This window comes from Microchirus variegatus (genome assembly GCF_963457635.1).
Source record: "Microchirus variegatus genome assembly, chromosome: 4".
NCBI lineage: Eukaryota > Metazoa > Chordata > Actinopteri > Pleuronectiformes > Soleidae > Microchirus > Microchirus variegatus.
This window is the reverse complement of record NC_139805.1, coordinates 20,988,160-20,995,461: the sequence shown is the minus strand read 5'-3', so window position 1 is coordinate 20,995,461 and position 7,302 is coordinate 20,988,160.

Here is a 7,302-nt window from a genome sequence, read left to right as displayed (position 1 = left end):
GAGAAGTCCCCCCTTTCATCCTTCCTGCTCTGTTCTTTGAGGCTGCTGGCATGTAGTAAATCAAAGGAAGGGAAGAGAAATCCAAGGAGCAAAGACATAATCCTGCTCACGTTGTTGGAGTGCGGTGATGATGATGATGATGATGATGATGATGATGCTGCTCCTTTTCAGCCTGAGCAGATTAGATGTTCCTCTGCTGGGCGGCAGGAGTCTCTTTCCACCTTTGTTGCTGTACTCATAAGGGGAATAATGGTTGAGGTGAGACCAGCTAAATAGGATTGTGGTGTTTTTGTTTCGTAACTAACCCCAGATGCACATAAAACCATTTTGTGCAATTTATATATATATATATATATATGTATATATATATATGTATATATATATACATATATATATATAGACATTTATCAGCAGGAAGGAAATGTAACATTCCCCTTTCAGCTATAATGCAACTGATGTTTCCTCGGCGATAATAATTACTCAGCAAATTCTGGGAAGTGAGGAAGGCAGCTGCATTTCCCTGAGATCAAATGTCAATACATCCCAGTGTTCAGGCAGAGAAGGGGAGGCGAGGGGGAGGGGGGGGGGTGCAGCAGCAGGCCCAAACAATTCAACGAAAACAGCCATAAAAGAGAAATTAAATATGTGTACAAAGGTTTGTCTTTACTCTGTACAAAAGCACAACATCACAGGAGCTAGACTAATAAATCGATGTCTTCTGCTTAGGTTTAGACAGATACTGTATAAATGGGGGACACTGTGGTAACCACTAGCCTGTCGAATGCTTCGATGCATCACTGTGTGTAGGTCTGCATGAGAGTCGACATTTTAGTAAAAACAAAAAAAAAGAATCTTCATTGTTTTATCAGACTTGCGGTACAACATGATCATGTCCATATATAAAGTTACTGCTCATTCGTTTAAAGGCAGAAGTTGAACCATTGGTATGACGACAGGTTATGTATTTTATGGACTCCGTTTTTAAGAGTCACGCTAGGATTCTGTAACTGGAGAGGTTTTGTGAGATTTATCTCCTTGAATGTAGAATGTATTTCTGTAATTCCTTGCTTGTTAGTAAACTGCCAAAAAAAAAAAAAAAAAAAAAAGGCAAGCTTTCTTATCAACTTTGCTTCTGTTGAGCCAAATCTATTGAGCCTCGAGGGACCAAATCATAAAAAGGTGTTCTTTTAGGGTTGTTTTTTCAATCTGTGAATAAACGAATAAAGCAAAAAATAGAGAAAAATGTGTTTGTTTTTGCCTTATTAAAAGCCAATGTCTCTTATTCAAGACGTGAACACAGAGGTAATGTTCCCGCTCCCTAATTCTCACTCTATTTTTCCTCTGTTGCTCAGGCTTCTATTGATTTCTTGCCTCTCCTTATCATGTCACCCACATTAATTGGAGAGAAAAGCTAAATCCAGCCTGTCGACTACAAAGGGATCATCACCTTCCTCTTCACAAAACACCTTGAACTGCAGGGAACAGCATTCAGAAAAAAGCCACAAGTAAATATAACCATACTATGTCAGTGTTAGCAGCACAGACTCTGAAAACTGTGATTTCAATGGTAACAGTAATACAACATAATGACTCAAAGGGGAAAAATTATGCAAAATCAACTTTTTAATCATCCTATCAGTCTGCTGAGTGTGATTTGTGATATGTACAGGAGATAAAACACGCAATGTTGACTTCTCATTGGGACGTCACAATGCGATAAATTCCTGGAATTGTTGTCTCGCGGAGCTCCGCTTTGTCCGTAAAAAACATGCGAGTGCTGGCGAGGGCAAACCGAAAACCGTAAGTCCACAAAGTCCGCGAAAAGTTCTATTCTTGGCTCCACAGTGCAGCACAGAGTTCTACACAAACTTCCAGCCTCAGAGGATTTATCTGTCCAGTGGATACATGTTATATATGACAACAATGTGCCTGCTAGAGCCTGCAAATGATCACTTTTCTAACTGCTGTTAGCTCCCAGTAGCCTCTGTGGCTGATGTCATTTCCTGTCCCTTTAGTTTGGTTCAACTTTTTTTTAAGGTGGACCTAAAGAGATACTACTAAACCGAGCGTTCTGAACAGGGCTGTTTTGGCAGGGTGATTGAACTGCTGTGGCGTATTTTGACCAAAGCATGTCACAGACATGTTCATTAGGACACCAGGGAGCTAGGTTAAAGGGACAATATGTAGTATTTATGGGTTTATATTACCCAAAATCCACTTTTGTATACATATTATGTGCTCCTGCATTGTCTAGTCGCTGTATAATATTCTTTGTTTCATTTTCGTAGTGTTTCAAAAAGTCATTTAAAATAACATGGTCGCGGACCGCGGTTGCATAGCCACTGTTAGCAGCGAGACGCCATGTTTCTGCCGGAGCCTGTAAGGGCAAACGCTAGAGAACAAATCAAGCGTCTCTTTACTTGTAGCGGAAGTCCCGCCTCCTCTCTCTCCGCTTCGTCTGCTACGTCCGAGGTAGCTCGCCCTCTCCCTCGCCTCACGAACCTCATCTGCTGACACGGAGAAAGACGACGAGGACGACATTTGACCAGCTGCGGATACCGTAGCGCTCAGGGAAGGGAGGGGGTGAGCAGAGCAGCAGGTCTTTGTTGTAAATTTCAGCCTCACCTCTAGATGGCACTATAAACTACTTACTTCCCCTTTAACTTGGAGAAATAGGGTATAATATGAGTCCTTTAATTTTCAAAGTACCACTTTTGGTACACGTACCACAGTTTGAGAAACCAAAGGTCTATGCAATCAACCACCCACAGAGCAACCGTGTGAGCACCGATAAAGAAACCAGTGTTTCAAACTTTCTCAACTTCTATTTTTATTTTCTCAACGGGAAGAAAACAAAAGACAAACACATTATTCCTGGCTTTTTTATTCAACGACACCTCACAAAGGGCGCGGTGACTAATGCGAGAGCAGCTGGAGGCACAGCAGTGAATGAATGGATGTGTGGGTTTTGAAGACTGCGCTACAGTAAAAAAAAGAAAAAAAAGAAAAGGAAACACTCATTTGCATCAGTGCAGAGCATATTATTTCTATCGAGGTGGACGGGAAATGATGAAAACACATTGATCCGGATCGATGTAAAAGCTTCATTTCCACAGCGCAGGAACTGGCCCTGTCACAGCAGAGACCACAGTTTGTGTTATTATCTAAAAACTCATTCATCACAGACTGCAGAGTGCTGATGGATGAAATGGAGGAGAGTGGGGGACTGCTTTTGATGCAGTACGTCATATAGACATGGTATAAATTCAAAAGTATATATTTAAGTTAGTGCAAAGATCTGTGAAACAACTACCATCATTTTTTTTCTGAATGAGAATGGAGCAGTTGTTTGTTCGAGACAGCCTCCCTCGTTCCTGCGTTTCACCCTCTTCCATCATCCCGAGCCATTTTCCCATCACTATTCATCGTCAGTCACTGTTAAGCCGCCGGGGCCAATCGCAGGAGCCAGACGCCTCGACTGTCAGCCAATCGGGGGGTCGGAAAGGGGGTTTCCCTTATATGAGAAAGCGACGTCATCGTCTGTGTGGTGCAGCACATCCAGCAAAAAAAAACACCCTCGTGAGTCTGTTTATATCAGTGCCAAAAAAAAAAAAGGCAGAGGCGAAAAAAGAAATGCCTCCTTTGAGTCCTCGGGTTAGGATTAAAGTCACGTTTTTTTTTAAATTTCTCTCAGACGGTGCATTTTCCTGTGATGTTGATGAATATTGTGTTAATGCAGATGATTCGTCATATGAGTATTGAGGGTGAAAGTTGACTTGGGACTTGGGCCTAGGATAACATCGATGTTAGAGAGACGAAATGACACCTTAAAGGACGACGGGCTAGTCCAGACATTTAACTACACGCCTCCTGTGGTCGCTGTGAGGTCACATGTGTACAGAATGTTCCCTTCAACCAATATCCACTTCTTCTTCTTCTGTGCTCCTGCCTTTGTAACTGCATTACCGAACCTCATACGGGAGATATAAAGAAATGTGTGGATGAAAAATTGCATGAATGTAGACGTAATAACATGTTACACATCATTGTGCGGTTTCTCTGCTTCACTCAATAAACCTGCTGCACCATTCACAGCTTAACTGTTACTCATGCACTTGTCTCCAAACCTCAGGAAGTGACGGCCACGGCCACGGCTTCCCTCTTTTCGTACCTTTGCTTCACACGCCCACCCACATTTTGCACATTTACGGTCTTGAATGAACCACACTTTTGCCTCCGCAGTCCCCCCTGCGCCTCCCCTTCCTGCTTCTGCCTCTATACACGACGACTGTCAGGGAGCTGCTCAGTATCCAGGGATGTTTCTGAGAGGAAAACCCCATCCATCCGTCACCCCCTCCCTCCCTCCCACCACCACATCCTCCTCCATCATCTACCCCCTCTGTTCTCCCTTCAACCCACGCATTTCCCCTCCCTCTCTATCCCTCTCTCGTACACCAACGCAGGTGTCGTTTGAACGTGTGCAAGATGCCGATGACTCACCAGCTTCCTCTTTTGCTCATGATTCGAAAGCTTTTTTTTTTTTCTGTTTTCTTGCTTATAGATGTGTGCGTGAACTCATTTTCACTCCGTGGCTGTAACCGTAAAGAGCTCCACGATGTCGTTCGCTGCCAGATTGCTGTGCATAAACCAACCAAAAAAAGGCAGCTCCAGCTCACTTAAACAACAGGTGACAATAACAGCAGCTCCCCTCTATTTCACATACGATGTCTTCATGAAAGAATTTGAGTCCAAGGATTCTATTAAAATACACCTGAGTGAGTGAGTCATAGACAAAAAGGAGCACTTTAGGACAGCGACAGTGACAAAAACCAAAAAACTGAGAATGCATTTAGGTGCGACAGAGATGAAAGAGGGGGTGGCATCACTCAGTAATGAAAATGTCCTACAAAAAGAAGAAGAAAATAAAGGGAAAACAAGGGACAGGTGAGAACCCTTGAAAGATGATTATGCAGCATCTCCCTCCCACGCAGTAGCCTGCCTACGCTCCCTCTCTCCACCTCCTCCATCCTCTCTTCTCCTTCTTCAGGATTCTGCTTTATCCATTACTCCCTCCCTGCCGGTCTTTTCCCCAGCTGCGTCACCCACCTCTTCAGTGTGTGTGTGTGTGTGTGTGTGTCCACCCCCCCCCCCCTCCCACCTCCCACCTCCCACCTCTATAGGGGACAGAGACACACAACTCTCCACTGTCCATAGCTTTTGTCAGTGCATGCCTCTGCAGTATCGTGGATATGCTTCACGATGATGACGGGTCACGACACACATATACGTCCACACATTTCCATACAAAGAGTTACAATTTTATTTATTAACCAGTCTGTGAATCCCCTTTCAGCTGCAGTGGTGTTTCATTAAAACTTGGTGAAAGATCCCTCCTGGGACAGGGACGGATTCATTTTCATCAAATGTTTGGTGTGAAGAAAAGGAGACGTGTGCAGATGAAAGTGGAAACTCTTGTTCCCAGACCTTTCTACAATCCTCTAGAGGTTCTTCTTCCTCTCTCCTGTTCACATACTAACTCCCGAGAGGCCAGACAGCGTCTCGTCAAACCCAGGTGACCGATCTCTATCTCTCTATATCTAAGACAGGGGTGTCAAACGTACGGCCCACAGTCCAGAACTGGTCCAAAAGTGGGTGAAAATTTCACAAAATTTGCATAAAAATTACAAATAAATATTACATTTTCAGTTCCAGATACCTGTGGCTAAATGTTTTATTACCTTTGTAAATAGTTAACTGATTTTTCTCAAGAAATGTCAGGTTGTTTTGTTAAAAGAAACAAAGAGAAACATGTTGAGTGCTTGTATGTAATTTGTATGTTATTATACTACTATTTTACTGGTCCGGCCCACTTGAGATCAAATTGTGCTGTCTGTGGCCGCCGGACTTAAATGAGTTTGACACCCCGTGCTCTAATGGTGCGTTCCAAGCCCTGAGGTTTCGAAACAAACAGTTCAGCCATTGCTGAGAACGCTGTGTTTTATTGTAATCTCGGGCTCAGCGAGATCTCTGAAAAAACCGGGTCCGGTTACGTAAACACCGGTTCTCCTGAACAGCAGATCTTCCTGCTCCGGGCACTAGTCCGGGTACATCCGTTGCGTACATTGAACCGCAGAAGAAGAATAACGTCCGTTGTGGAGGTGTTTCACGAGCGTGTCTTCTGACTCTGGGTCTGACTCCGGGTCAAAGTCATAAAAGGGACTGCGGCTGGGAGTCGTGAAGAAGCTATTTTTAAACACTGTTAAAACAATGTTTTGATAATGAGTAGCAGTGCAGCCACTGTTCCAAAGGGGGGAGCTGCGCTTCTGAGAGCAGGTGTGCTGAATATGTCACTTCCGGGTATTGGCCAATCACAAGACAGTTGGGAAGGCTCTACGCTGGCTGGCCAATCACAACACACTCTGTCTTCTGGGGATGAGAGTTCAGTCTGAAATATCGCGGCTGAGGAACAGCGTCAGAAAAGAGGATTTCTACTGGCTCGTTTACAGCAACTAGGAGGTTTTTGACCATAAAAACAAGTTAATGTGTGTAAGTAGACCTCCAGCTGAGCTTTAACTCTTCCACTGATGTCAGCATTACCACAGGGACATGACGACAGAGGAAAATATCAATACTTTTCATACAGGCTTTAGATTCTGAACCTAGATTATATGCAAAAATTGACTTCTTTCAGCCATGTTCTCCAGCTGTGTGCGTAGATTGTCTCCAGTTTTCCAAAAACATCCAATATGTGTATTAGGCGCATTGGACAATCTAAATTGACCATAGGTCATACTGTCCCTATGTCTGTTGAGATTGGCACAGCGCCCTCCGGGACCCTCGTGTGGAGAATAAAGCGATAGAAGATGGATGGAATTCTTACCAGTTTGAAAACTGAAGCCTGGAAGTATAGGACTGAAGCAGTTAACCACCAGGAGGCGATAGTGCTGACTATGTGATAGTCTATGTGATAAAGAGTTTTACAACATCAGTAAAAACTTTCTTTCTGGGGTCACCACAGTGGACACTTACATCATCAATGACTTTTGAACGTGACTGACGATTGTACAACCACATTGACATCAATAGAGTCTTTGGTTAATGTGACGTATTCTCTTCATTTGCTTGAGTCTGCTTGTGATGAGGATCCAATGACTAATGTTGGAAGATGCAGATAAAATCCTGTTAAAAAACACAAAAAAACAACCAAAACAACCGAACAAACAGGAAACGGCTTCCCATTAAGGCAATCAAAGGAAATGAAATAAATAAATGATCAGCTTTTGCTAAATGAGGCTCATTTAA